At 43.4% G+C, this 15,015-nt stretch overlaps 1 long non-coding RNA gene across 1 annotated transcript in view; it reads right to left on the reverse strand.

The window, feature by feature from the left end:
* Positions 1-11,895, reverse strand: part of LOC128136268 (uncharacterized) — a 36,315-nt gene extending 24,420 nt beyond the window's left edge. The window contains exon 1 of the long non-coding RNA XR_008233309.1: positions 11,733-11,895. This is a non-coding gene — a long non-coding RNA (uncharacterized LOC128136268). The remainder of the gene's footprint in view (positions 1-11,732) is intronic.
* Between the last annotated feature and the right edge of the window lie 3,120 nt (positions 11,896-15,015).

A 15,015-nucleotide genomic window follows, 5' to 3' on the forward strand; every position in this document is an offset into this window, starting at 1 on the left:
GGGTGTCTGATGTTCCAGCCTCATATCCTGGCCCCATAATTTCATTCCCTAATGCCAATATTAATGGTCTCATTGGTTTGAAATTTAGAAACATACTGCAGTCATCTGATGTCCTCAAATTTTGTCAAAGGGCCTCAAAAGAGCTGCAAAAATGATTAATAGCTATACTCATTATTTCTAAGACAATAATCTATATATATAAATTTGATTTTTTTATTTTGTTTTGTTTTACATTTTTAGTACCAACATGACAAAGACATAGTGAAAGGTGCCCATGAATAGACTTCGGCAATGAGAGCTTTTACTGGCCAATGTGCCTAGAGAGGCTATCCCCAGGGGTGCAACAGGTTCTTACCTCTCTTCCCTCTTCTAGTCCTCAGCTCTCAAATGCACTTGCCAACTTGAGTAGCAATCAGGGCTTGCACATTATAGAGATGTGTTAAGGAGGAACCAAGGTGAGACCCAAGAGCTCGTTCCACACAGGCCCTCAGTGAGATGTCAGATGAGGCTTTCTGTGCTGCAGTGCATTCAGCAAGTTTCTCACCAGTCTCGTACAAATGATAGGCTCATGTTAGCCTAAGCCTTTATGCTCCTCCCTGTGCCTAAAGGCTAGGGATTTAACTGAGTGAGGAATGGTGGTGGGGTAGAGGTGTGATTGAGTGCATGTCTCACCCACTTCCACAGCTGTGTACGAAGCCTGCTAGTGATGGTGGAGTCCATGGCAAATATCAGAAAGATGCTGCACATCTCTGCAACTCTCTCTCCCTCTGCGGTACTCTCCAGGGCAAGAACAACCTCTGACCATCTCCAGAGCAGATCACGTCTGCAACTGATTCTTACACAATTTTGAGGGAAATTGAAGGTGCTCAGCCTCTTGCCAAAGGGCACATTGAGAAGATGAGTCTCTGGAAAAAAGCCCCAGCCTCTCGCTGCTGGTGTGCAAGTCCACTCACTTGCTTCCTCTGAAGCAAAACTCCAGGAAGGCAGGTACTAGCTCCACCTTCCCCATTCGAATACAGGAGACAGATTAAAGAGAAGGGGAAAAAAAAATCATTTCCACAGCTAGTCTGCCCCGAACAAGAAAAGGTTCCTGACACCAACAAACTAATCAAAGCTAAAAGCTCATGAGGTCAAGGTTTCCCTTCTTCTCCATTATTCTTTTGATTTTTTTCTGACTGGCTGGGACTTGAGTGCTGGCCCAGCAATTCTATAAATATAAAAGCCTTTCTTGCCTTCCTCTGGAGCACATGAAAGACTTTGAATATTTGTGGGGAGAAGTTAAAACTAAACCAAAGCACTCACAAAAAACATCTTGTCCAGACAATCTTCAAGTACTGACCATAAATTGCTGCAAGTCAGGGCCAAGAAGCTTGTCTCTGCTCAACGGGAAATGGGAAAAGCAGCTCTCCATCCTAAGAGCAAGCCCTCTGGATTCAGTGTTTTGTGTGAAGACTTATGGCCAGGAATGCTAATGCCAAGCAACTGGCCAAGCTGGCAACAGGGTGTGAGCTGTGCCTGAAGGAGGCAGCCCGGGACCATCAGGGTTGAGGTCTGAACGTCTGAGCTGCCTGGAGCATCTCAGTGCCTTTGTCTCCTCCCTGTGCTCCACATAACACCGCTGAGCCATCTTGGGCAGCCATCAGTGCACAGCTGCTAGGAGTTTCCCTGACCTGGCCACCAAGAAGATCCCAGCCTTTGTAGAGTCTTTTCCACTGGCACCTATTGAGTGTAAAATGCTCCTGAAGCCAAATAAGGACTGTTTATAAACCCCCTTGGTATGGAGGGAAAATGGCAGAGGATCTGGGAATATCTATGACTGGTTCTGCATTTGAAATGTGGACGGTCCCTGTCCTAAGGTGCTGCCCATCCATCCTCTCTGCACTGCAGCACAGGGACCTTTGCTCAGCAGTCTTTTCATGGCAAAGGCAAGGCTGCTCCCTCCATCTTTCCTGTCCTTGGGCTCTGTGCTCTTTCAGTGATGTGTTTGGTAGAAAAGGGGAAAACAAAAATGCCCCATTGCCTACCAAGGCCAGACAAACAGGAATCGTAGCTGCAGCATAAGCTTCTCTGATGGATTCTGCCTCAGCAAAATGAAATTAAGATTTCAGCAAACAAGCCCCAATTCCATGGTACCAGTAGAACAAATGACATCTGATAATTGCTATCTCCTTTTGCTTATTCTTTGCTCTGTTCACCCCATCAGTCGCTCCAGACTATATTTTCAGCTGAGTTTAATGAACACCATTTATTAAACTAACACCAGGGTTCTGCTCTGGCCTCAGACAGATGTGCCTGCTAATATGAATCATTTTGTTCAATTGGATTATTCTGATGGAGAGTGAATCCCCGCCACTCTGAGGAACACAAGCAAAAGGGGAACAGCTCACCTCCAGTTGTGACCAGCTGCTTGCATTCATGAGGAGGCAGCTCCAGGCTCCATAGGCAGCTTGGTAGGGTGGTGTCCCTACCACTCCCATCAGCCGGTGCTTCTGCTCCTTTCCGTTTCCCCCTCACGTACAGAGAGAGCCCAGATCTGTGTGACCCTGAGCCTGCCTTGTTGGTGGGACATGAGCATCACTGCTATCTTTCCTGTGTTTACCAGCTGTATGGGCAACAGGATTCACCTTCTCCTTTGTCACAAATGGTCCTTATCTGAACGCAAAACACCCCCCCCAACTGTGTATTCTTCCCTTCCCAGTGTGCCATGTCTGACCTACTTTACATTGACACCTGAGAAAAATGTAGACTACTTATTTGCTATTGATCCTTCTTTACTCTGATCATCTCGTTATTTGGGCAAAGAGACATGGATGATATGCTTTTAAAGGTTTGTATTAGTCAGAGAAAAGAGATAAAATCCATCTGAAATCTCCCAGACAGAGATCCCCTCAGTCTATCATTTGGGATTTTAGTGTTGAAAATTTTGGGTCAATCGTTGTAATACATTGTGTTTGGGCACCAGACAGCCATCTATCTATCTCAATACAAATCCTACCTTCTGTGAACCATAAAAATCCTAGCAGAGTGACATTACCACTTCTCACATCGACAGAACACACAGAGCACACATAACTTGAGGAAAAATTACAGAGGCAATATGAAAGATCAGAAGAGAAAAAGCAGAAGTTTTCTGGTCCCTGAGCGTAAGTGGCCAAATCCCACAAAAGTCTTTAGCTCTCACAAATCATCATCGCTCCATTAAAGCCTATTTTTTCCCAGGTTAAGGGCATGCCCAGCACTTCTCCAGCTACCTGTGAGCCTCAGGACAACTCATTCTAGAGCATTTCTGAAGGAAGAAATGATTTTCATTTTAACCTTAAGCAGCACCCCGGAGTTACTTCCAGGAATCACTGGTCAGTACCAGAAGCCAGACTGTCAGGAAGTGGGGCTGTGCTGAAAGAGAAAAGACCCTAAAGCCAACCATGGTGCCAGTCTGCGTGCCTTGACTAACAGCCCTTTAGCGTATTTGTCAACAAAGCCATCTACTGAGAAGTTAATTCCTACATTCAGGTTTATGTTTAGGAACGCTTCTCCAGGAGCAAGGTATTCCTTTACTCCTGATCAGCATCTGTACTCCTTTCTCTAAATTTCATTACACTGATCTTTATGGGGAACAGGAAAAAGACCTTTTTCTGCTGCTGGAAGCTTCCCCTGTGTTCGACAGAGCCAATACCAGCCGGCTCTAAGACGGACCCGCCGCCGGCCAAGGCCGAGCCAATCAGCGATAGTGGTAACGCCTCTGTGATAACATTTTTAAGAAGGAAAAAAGTTGGGACAGATGGAAAATGGCAGCCGGAGAGAGGAGTGAGAACATGTAAGAGAAACAACCCTGCAGACCCCCAGGTCAGTGAAGAAGGAGGGGGAGGAGGTGCTCCAGGTGCCGGAGCAGAGATTCCCCTGCAGCCCGTGGGGAAGACCATGGTGAGGCAGGCTGTCCCCCTGCAGTCCATGGAGGTCCACGGTGGAGCAGATATCCACCTCCAGCCCGTGGAGGACCCCACGCCGGAGCAGGTGGGTTCCCGAAGGAGGCTGTGACCCCGTGGGACACCCACGCTGGAGCAGTCTGTGCCTGAAGGACTGCACACCGTGGAAAGGACCCATGCTGGAGCAGTTTGTGAAGAACTGCAGCCCATGGGAAGGACCCACGATGGAGAAGTTCGTGGAAGACTGTCTCCTGTGGGAGGGACCCCACGCTGGAGCAGGGGAAGAGTGTGATGAGTCCTGCCCCTGAGGAGGATGAAGCGGCAGAAAATAACGTGTGATGAACTGACCGTAAACCCCATTCCCTGTCCCCCTGCGCCACTGGGGGGTTGGTAGAGAATCCGGGAGTGAAGTTGTGCCCAGGAAGAAGGGAGGGGTGGAGGGAAGGTGTTCTGAGATTTGGTTTTATTTCTCATTACCCTACTCTGGTTGATTTGTAATAAATTGAGTTAATTTTCCCCAAGCTGAGTCTGTTTTGCCTGTGATGGTAATTGGTGAGTGATCTCTCCTGTCCTTATCTCAACCCACAAGCTCTTTGTTATATTTTCTCTCCCCTGTCCAGCTGAGGGGGGGGAGTGATAGAATGGCTTTGGTGGGCACCTGGCATCCAGCCAGGGTCAACCCACCACACCTACACAGGAAAAAGGGGACATCTGAAGAGGCGGGGACGGAGAATATCTCTGCCAATAATGGGAGAAATCTGCTTTCTAAAGAAGATCACTTGAATGTACAAGTGCAGCTTTCCAGAGATGCAAGAGAATTTCTTTCTTTTGTAAGTCATTGTCGTATCAAGGGATTTTTAAAATAAGCCATACGGATGTGTTTGGAGATTGGGATGTGTTCGTTCTCTAGTCTCTCTACTCTAAAAAGAGCTAATGGTGACATTGCATCTCCCTCTAGAATTGCAAATAATTGAAATGTGCTCTTCTAGGTGAACATTTAGAGTTAACTAAGTAATAGTGGGCTTGAACCCTTGGCTGCCATAAATCAGTGTCACTTCACTGACTTCAGAGGAGCTGGTGATTGACACTGCCTGAGAACTTCGCCTGATCATGGTTGTGGTTAGTACCTTTCCAGAGAGAGCACTTTTTCATTTACTGTGCTTCTTGGTTGGGAGGTGACTTGACTGTTGTTCTCCTTTCCTCTCCAGCTCAGCCTTCTGCCTAATATTTCAAAAAGGTTTGATGAGGCTCAGCTCAGTGGAAAAATGAACCATTTGAAATAAAAGCTGTCTTTTGTCTAACTACAGTCACAGGGCAGGACAAAAGACACCTGAGAAACAGGTTTTGCACTATAAACCTTCAATTCTCTGCTACAGCTGAATCAAACATATGAGAGACCAGAGTTTTGATCTTGTATCTGGCCAAACTTAGAGTAGCCATGAAATATGCAATTATTGCTTTTGATATAGCACTGGGTGTAACTGTGGGAATGAGAAACAGTGTTCTAGTGCAGCTGATTGTATATGCCTTCCAAACCATAAGGACATCAATTTAAGGTGCTCACATTGATGGAGCACTCTACAACCCCTTATTAAGATTCTTGCCAACTCCTGTAGCAGTTTTCCCCTGCAGAGTAAATTTCATGGAATTTTTTAGCCTGCCTTTTCTTTATACCTACAGTGTAGGTGCCAAACACAACACCATAAACCATCACTTCATGGTTCTGCAGTAGTTCTCAAAGGTCAGTGGCAAAAAAAAGATGAGCTCATTTTCAGCCTACTGATCAATGCTACACAAGTGATCCAAGACCTGTGAACCATGTGTTGGAGCTGTCTTGTAACTTTGAATTTATTGGGAGTTTCCAGTTGCCCTCATTAACCTTCTCTACTAATTCACTTTTCCTTAGGACCAGAGGGCTGTGCCCTGCATTTGGCTTATACTGTCTATATCGTCTTTATCTGGACAAAAAAAGCATGTTCATGATGCTGATGTTTTCTTTTCACTGAACACACCAGAGACAGATCTATCAGCCTTCAAGCATATGAAACATAGAGCCATCTAAGAAGAACATGTCTTGCCTGAAGTCCTAGACCTTTATGGTCTCATACACTGAGCTTCAAACAACTTGCCCTTTGCTCTCTCCCCAAGTACTTGCATTTGCAAATTGACAATGTCTCTTTCCTGTCCGCTCATTAGTGGGTACTGCTCTCCCCAGTGTCCCAGTATCAGAAGATTTTGCCGACTTGTCACTTATTTGAAGGTTCTGTAGGAAAATGACCACACTTGTTTTTAAACCTCATCGTGGATTTTCACAAGCCTCTTTCATTGTGTCTTTCCCCTCTCTCATTCTCTTTGTACCTATTTTATTTAGCAGAGCATTGCATTCTCTCAGTGTTTGCTGCTGCTGGAACAAACATTTTGGCTATTGTTGTCTGCTGTGTTTTTCCATCTCTCTGGTTCTCATTTCAAATCATGGCTGCTTAAAACATTACCCTTTCCTTTTCTTACACTTCCCAGTTTTTCTTCAGGTTGCAGTCCCTCATGCAGTGGCCCAGCAAATCTCTGTGCTGGATGAACCTAATAGAAAGGTTCCTTCAAAGGGTAATGTTTTCAGGTTACTGCAGCTGCCCATTAACTGAAGCAATCAAAGCTCACACCGTTTAGCTCAGAAAGGCTCTAAATCTGACCTACTCAGGTAATTTGCATGACATGATCCATATGAGATCCCACAGTAAGCTTGTTGGTCAAGTGGCTGAATATAACACTACCACCCTCCAGTCGACCCTGGGGTTTTACTGTTGGAAGCCTTCAAAGGTGGCACAACAATACCAAGCTCCTAGTCTTTTCACAATAGGGACAACTCAGCAGGCTCTTTGCTGTCTGACTCATTGGGGAAAAGTTCTCACAAGCCTCCGAAAGTTTACTGTAGAGCATCAGGACCAAGAGCATCACAGTGGCATGAGAAATGGGAGGCTGCTTTCATATCTGTTATTTAATTCTGAAATAACTACATTATCTAACATTTTTTAAAAAATGGGGACATGGGTTTTAATGAAGAATTCATGCTCTGAACTGAAGTGTTGTGGTATTGCATTGTGCTGCTCTATCATTCCCATGACAAATAGCACGGATCTGTTAGTGACCTACATGGACTCATTTAGATGCAAACACATCAATACTCCTGAAAAGCTGCCCTGCTTTGAGGAAGAACAAGTTCCAAATATTGCTGAATGGAATTCAGTCTCAGAGCAGTAATTACTGATTGTAATTTTGGAGTAAATGCAGTAATTAATTATTGTCATTTTCCATCAGTGCATTATATTGTGTGCCAATCTTAGACTAACTACAATAATTAACAAATGGGATTTTGCATGCTCTGGTATTGAAACTGTGGTTTATAGAACAGGCATGAGAATTTTACCATAATAAAGTTATTTGTAATTTAAATGGGCAGACAGGTTAAAAATGATCAGCCAGAAAATAAAAGGGTTTCCCTGTCAGTTTTTCAAATACCTTCAGTAATTCTGTTTCAGCCTCCCCCAGTAACATTCACTTCCATTCTCTCATGTACAAGCACAACAGTGCAAAGTTTGGATTGCAAACACAGTGAGGGACATTTAATTTAATCACAGTTGTCAGTGGAAATTAAAAGCAAAAGTAATCCAAAGAAAAGAAAAAAAATTGGCTGACCTGATGTTTTTGCAGTACCTAAACATACTTTCCCAAACAAAGCCTATCTGAGAGGCATAAGCAACCAAAAATTCAGTAAAAAAATACACTTTCATTAGACTTTGCATTGAAGTGATCTGAAATGACAAGCAACAGCCAGAAATTTTCCATTCACATCTTTTTGTTTATCGGCATTTAGAATTTTGTTTGTTTGTTTTATTTTTGGCTAATAATGTCTGCTTACTTTAAAATGAGGTGTTTGGGATTTTTCCTCTTATCAGAGCACAGAAAAAGGAAAACGGAAAGTTTTCCAGTTTGGTAATCTATATGTTCCAATGAATAATAAAAAAAAAGATATTTCCTGTGGGAAAAAAATATCACCTATTCCAGGCAGCTGCAAAAACAAGCATCTCTCATCTTCTACAATAAAACACATAAGCACATGTTCAAGAAGCTGTGAAGGAGAGCCTGAACATCTTTCTTTTTTTTTTGTATTTGAGTTTTGGCCTATGTTACTTCCCTGGCATTTTGCAGAAGAAGGTTGCCTGGACAGTACATTCTTTTAATATTTTGCCACTACTCTTAGGAGCAGAGCTAAAAAAAAATCTTACTATTGATCTTTTTTTCATTCTTCTGCTTCACTTTTGCCTCAGTCAGGTTGTGTCACTCACACTCACTTTGTCTCACTCAAGTTCATGCCAGTCAGTGCTCCAGATTAGTTCCACCCAAACGCCTCTCAATTGTTACCTTTAAATAAAACTTCAACAGCAGAGTATCTATCTGAGGTGGTAAATAACACTTTGCTAATGATCAGTCACTGCAATGAAGCCACAGAAGGGGAATGGACAGGATTTGCACTGTTTTATAAGTTTAAAAAAGTGCATCCAGAATTAAAATTGAATGAAGATCTTTCTTTCTTGGTTAGGAAAAAACACTCTGGTGGATTACATCAAACTGGGTGCTGCTTGTGTTTCTTGTTGGCAGCTTCTTATTTTGGGAAAGGAGTTCAATAATACAAAGCTCTTCCTTAGAAAAATCCCAATTAAAAAGTTTCTTGAGCATCCTCTTGAAGCATATGAGTAATTGCCCTGATGTCAATACGGTTATGCACATGCTTCATATTGGAATTAAGGGCCCTGAAGAGCTGCAACCACAGTAAAACTAGATAAAAAAACATACAGGAGTTATTGTGTTTCTGCCAGTTAAGGGAGCTTCCTGCTCTCAAGCTTTGCAATAGCTATCTGTGCCATACCCATGGGCCTAGCTGGCTTCTGTTCTAGTGTTTTTAGGAAACTTTTTGTTGCAGTAATGACACTGTCTACTGAGTGGGCAAGTCAGAGACTTCCAGTGGTATTTTGGAGGCTGACTGGAAGTTGCACATCAAACCAGCCATGGGGGTACAATAACACTGTGCTGAGCCAAGAACAACTGACCTATCTCTAAGTAAGGCTTATTACTGAGGGCTTAGCCCTGTGCTGATTGCTATTGCACAGCCCTGGCAGGAAGCTGACTTGTGACCATCGTGACTAAAAATCGTGTCTGCTTCTAGGGTGCTGGTATGGGTGTTTCCAAGCACTGGAAAGCAGATGAGCTGAAGAAAGAGCTGGATCTAAGCCCTTCTGAGATTCTGGGTATCTTTGCTATCACCAAGTGTCTTCTCCAGTCTAACCCGGCATGGTACTCCCTGTGCTAAATCAGATCCTTCCCTGGGATAAGCTCTTTCAGTGTCCTCCTGTGGCCACATGCAGTTAGCCAATTCCTTTTGTTAGGTGCAAAAAACCACACACAAAACTTTTTTCCTGGAGAACTCTCTCCTGCTAAAAGATGGGTATATCTTCAGCTCCTGCAATGGACTCGCCAAGGTAGGAGTCTACAAGAGAATAAGGACCTCTGAGCTGCATTTATTCCATTTTGATAGGGACATTCTGTACCTGTAATGAAGGCTCCTTTAAGCAGAGGATGGAAGTGATCTGGTGGTAACAACTGAACTGATTTTGCTAGACATCAGAGCATTAAAATTGAAGTAAAAGCCAGGAAGGCTAAAGGACTTCCTATTTAGAGGCAACAGTTCAAGATTGTTCTGCTTTGCAGAAGCAAAGGAAAAAATGCTCTAAGAGATATGGAATTTTTTTGCCATTTTACCAGCTGATTCCTTTTTATATAATTTGTTGGGGAAAAAAAACCCCAAACAACAAATCTTAGTCCTACTACTGAGTAATCTTTTTATAGGAAACAAGCTGAGACCTCAGTATCAGCCTGATGATTGTGAAAAGATAGAGGCAGAGCACTTCATAATAATCCATGATAATGAAAACACCGTAGACTCATATCAGTGAATCCTTAACAACACAGGTGTCTACAGCCCTGCACTTTCTTACATGACCATAAGACAAAGAGCATATCCTCAGTGATCACAGCTATGCTAGGATATAAAGCTATTGCTTGGTGCCAAACTAGGGAGACACTTGTGTTCTTTGATTCCTTTGCAGGTGTTATTGAAAAATCTCCCTGACAAAGACAGTTCCTGCTTTAACAAAATTGCATGCATGCATCTCCCACTCTCCCCCAGGAAAACCTGCAGTAAAAAGCCAGTGTGATGAAGCAAAAAGCACTTGGATATGGAAACATATTTTGGTTTCAAGCTTCCAAGGGGCCTTGTCATAAGGAAGGAAAAGAAAAGAGGTATTTGAAGAGGGAAAATGCATTGACAGTTATCTTCATATAGTTACATACAAAGGAGAGTCTAAACTATGGAGGCTCTATCTTGCAGATGCACCTAATGTTTATTGAAAGGTTTCTTAATCAACTTCATGTTGTCTTCAGTGCATCACCTCTTTCAAAGACATTTTGATCCCCTTCCTTAATTCTCAGTGGAAAGGATACTGCTCTGAAGACTGGAACAATACATTTTTCAAAGATATTAGAGATACCAGTGAAAAATTAGAACACTTCATAGTTCTTTGGGAAGGCTGAATATAGGGATTTCCTGCCTGTACCTTAGATGGGTCAAAAAAGGCCTGAATCAAAATCACTGAATCTTAGACATTACGGCTATAATGGCCTAGAAAGGTCACCTAACCTGTCTTTCTGTCACTAATTTGGGAGTGTAAATTCCTTGTTGCAGCTTAGGGCCACTCTGGGTGCTGGCTTGATTGGGAAATCTCTGGTGTGGAATAGTTTTAACAACAGGGAGACTTTCCTGTCTGTAAAAAACACATACGGTTTTATATTTCTGTTTCTCAAAGAATTAGCTAATGGAAAAAACAGCCAGTGGTGGAAAATATTTCCATTTTTTTGGAAACATCTCTATTTTTGTTATTGGTGATAGGCTGGGATTCCAATGAAACCAGCTGCTGCTTCTGATATTTTTGACACTGTTACATGTATTAGAAGTTCCCTTGGAGCATCAAGCTGTCTCCTTTCCAACAACACAAAGTACATGACTAACAATGAGATCCTCATTGAGATTTGTCTAGGTCCTCACTGAAACAAGGCTTCTTTGGCTTTGGTTGGGTTTTATCTACACACAGAACTTAACAGTAACTGAGCAAGAAGTCAGCATGGATCCTTCTATTAATTTCTTGGGCTTGGGAAAAAGAAATTAGGGGTTATTTAGTTGTCAGGGAGACATATTTACATATAGTTATTATGCTGGGATGAAATTGGATACAGACCATACCACATGAAGAATGCTTTGAAACATTTGTAAGATACAGCTATTGAGACAGACACTGTCCCAGTCCAGTCACCTGGGATTAAACTGCAGCCCAGTCCCATCTCTTAATTGCAGATTTTCTTCAGCCACCAGAAATGCTCCCTGGCTGAGCAAAGGGAATCGGGACAGCTGCTGCCTCTCCTGTACTGACCAGGAAGACTTTCTAGACATCCAGGATGCCCCTGGGGTGGGGAACTTGGCTCATCCCTCGTTAAGCATCCTTCCACCTCTTTTTCTAAAGAGACACATACACACAAATGGTTCCTGGTTTATGTGTGGGTGTGTATTTGTGCAGGGTGGCTCTAGCCAGAGGCCTAAGTGAAAAAGGCAGAAGCTAGAGAGTTGCAGAGCTGAATCTTTTTGAGGGTCTACAACACAAAGAGAGGCTACAACCACAGCTGATACCCCCTTTCCCATGCAGTTACCTGTGTTAGTGCTTTGTATCCAGCGGTTCCCACAACCCTTCAGTAGGGACGATTAGCATCCTTTGGCCTCTTCAGCTGCACCTTCAGCCTCTTCATGCCAATCTGGAAGCCATTCATAGCCTGGATAGCAGCTTGGGCACTGGCAGGATTGTCAAAACTCACAAAACCTGTCAAAACATGAGGCAAGGCAGGGGGCTTAATGAGCTGAAGGGGGCCAAGGCACATACATGCAACGACCACTGAGAATGAACATGAGGAAGGGGGTAAGGGTGGTGGGTGGGAGGGAGAGTGAGGAGAGGATGGGTGCCAATCATGGACGAAGGGTAGGAGGGGTTGTTACAGGTCAGTGTCCGAGGATGCAGTGCCTGCTCTGAGTGCCTGTTTGGACACAAGATTATGTGAAGCACAGAGATCCAAATGTTGGTGCCACAGTACCAGCACACAGAAGATTTGGATCACCTTTGAGTTGGGTGTCAGCAGATGTGATGCATGGTCTCAAGGCACTCTGTCTTGCTCTTTTTCCCTCCATCATGACTGGTAAATCGCTAGGCCCTCCACTCACCAGCATAACATTTCCTTTGCCTTCCAATATTCATGGCGAAGGGAACCTGATATACCTACTGCTACTTCCTTATTATGGCAATATAAGTAAAACGTGAATTTAAGAAGTTTTCCATTATGGTATTCATTGGTATGAATAGTTTGATTGTTGGCCACCTAATATGTGGAGCTTTATTAACTGGCAATTTCTGCAGACTTTATGTTGGCTCTGCAGTTGAGAAAGATGAACACTAGTGCTTTCCTAACACAGCTTCCATAAGTAGTTTCATACTTTGCCAGCAAACCATCCAATCAGCCATGGAGCGCATCCAGCAGTAGAAACACCTATAGTGACAGAATATTGTATCTGCATGTCAGCTAAAAATGACATTCTTTGTCTCAATGGAACACTTGCTCTCTGTGAATCAGAAGAGCCAAGATAGGTCAGAACCACACAGGATGCAATGCATCTAACACATTCAGCTTTGGGGAGGGTTTTTGGTGTGAGTTTATTTTTTTCTTCTTTTTTTGTTAGCTCCAGGAAAAGGCCTCATTTGCCCAGACTGTATATGACTTTACCTGAAGTGACCATGGGTCTGAGATATTAGTGAGGCAGGGTGCCATCACATTGTATAAGAATTGCCTCTGCTACCTTTGCCAGAAATGTCCCTGTGTGCCAGCAACATTTCTGAGCACAAACCCTGGGTAAGACTAGCCTGGACCAGCCTGCACTCCAGACAAAGCCATTTGTTTTCCCACCCCCTGCAAAGCTCTGGCAGCACAAATCAACCCTAGGAACCCAGTGCCTCTCAACAGACAGGCTGAAATGAAAAGGCAGTTCGAGCACCCCTCAAAAAGTTAATGCTGAGCATTTGCTGCCAGGTATACACCTGCTCCTGACAACAGTACCACGCATGGCTTACAGCCTTGGGCTGTACTGTGAATGCATTCAGCAGCACCTCTTCCCTGGTCTAGTTCCTCCTCGAAAGCAAGTCTTCCAGATGACACAGGGTGGCTTGCATTTGAAAAAGACACACATACACATGCATGCAAGCACACCTTCTCGCTGTTGCATTAAAGCTGTACTCCCTGCCTTGGGCTAATAATGTAAGTTTATGAGAGGTCATAAACCTACGGTCTTAGCCTCAAAGTGAGACAACAGGCTTACTGAGTATGGCAGATGTGGTTTTAAGAGGGAGCCCATGGAATAAACAAGTATCCCTTGTCTCGCTCCCCTCTTGAAGCCAAGGCTCCAAGTAACTGGCTGTCCATGCAGTTTTCCTGCCAACCAGCTGGATGAGGAGGTACCAACACTGCAGCTCTGAAGATGTGAGCAAATGTGTTGCTCAAGCCTCAGAGCAGTCATCAATCTCTAGACAGAAAGCTGGAGAGTTATGGTGAGTAATGAGCTGGGGTATTATTCAATGGCAAGGGGTCTGCTTTTGCAGTCACTTATTAGCCAGTAAGCACCTGGTAATGTTCCCAGTTTACGTTTGACTACTTGAATAATCTATCAGTCAACAATGATGTCCTATGATTTGATCTCAGCAAAGGAACACACTAAACACCTCCTGATTTCACCTGAGTTGATTCAGTCTTTAAATAGTGCTGGAAGCTTCCTTGGAAATGCTTTACTTGATCTTCAACTTGAAATTTGCTGTCTAGCTACCTCACATCTTTGAATATAGGATGTAGTGAAAGCCAGTTCTTTTTAAAATCACCTCTGGATTGCTAATACTCCTGTTCAAGACCCATCAGCTACATGTATAACAGTAAACTAAAACTGTGCCAGGGAAGTTCAGAGAAACTGGAACCCAATCATCTGTACCACTGAGTTTTTAGAAAAGTCCTTCACATAGTTTTGGCTCGTGCCTAACTCCGAACAATTCCTGGACAAAGTCTGAGTATTAGCACAGAACAGAGGCTGTTTTCAGTATTTGGCTTGGATGTGGCCATGATATTCTAGAAAGTAAGCAAATTTAATAGTTTGGATGTGGGCCATTCTGTGCCAGCTGGCCCCAGTGCTAGGGGAAAGTGCCAGGTATATTTACTTTATTACTATATACACAGCTAGCAAATATCAAAGCTGAGTTGGCTGCAGCTGGATAATTGCTTATATCATGTCTTTAGAGAACCTAGCTTGCCTGGGAACTTTGATTTCTACTCTTGTTACTGGTCCTGTTGCAATGTACCTCCTACTGAATAAACATGCACATCTAGAGTGTATCTACACGTGCATCCGTTTGTGAGCAAATCATCTTGGGAACCTAAAATAATCAGTGGAGGTCTAGCCAATATAGTCAGTGGAGTATAGGACATGATTTCTCTCTTTTTTCATGACACTCTTAGCTGTGCTCAAATGAATCAAGTCCCACTGGCTGTGTAGTAGGGTCCAGTGCTGACTGCAATGAAGGCAGACACCTAACTTAATTCAAGGTACCTCTATTGTGGGATTTACCTGGTTCCATAGTTGGGACTGATATCTCAAGGTAAGATGTTGTTAACTGGCTAGTGCTTGAGTGAGTCACTCCCAAAAGTGATGTTACTTGCTGAATCAAACTCCTAATGCATGCAAATCCCACCAGAAATGCTGCCAAGTATGATGGACGTCTACTATTTGTCTACTTTTGCCAAAACTAGACTTTTAGTTGGGAGATAAGCTCTGATGCTGGGATGCTGAAACAGTTGTACCTCTGCAAGAACCTTGCCTTTAGATAAGTTCACAAAGCTACACTAGTTTTTA

Source organism: Harpia harpyja, chromosome W (genome assembly GCF_026419915.1).
Source record: "Harpia harpyja isolate bHarHar1 chromosome W, bHarHar1 primary haplotype, whole genome shotgun sequence".
Taxonomy (NCBI): Eukaryota; Metazoa; Chordata; class Aves; order Accipitriformes; family Accipitridae; genus Harpia; species Harpia harpyja.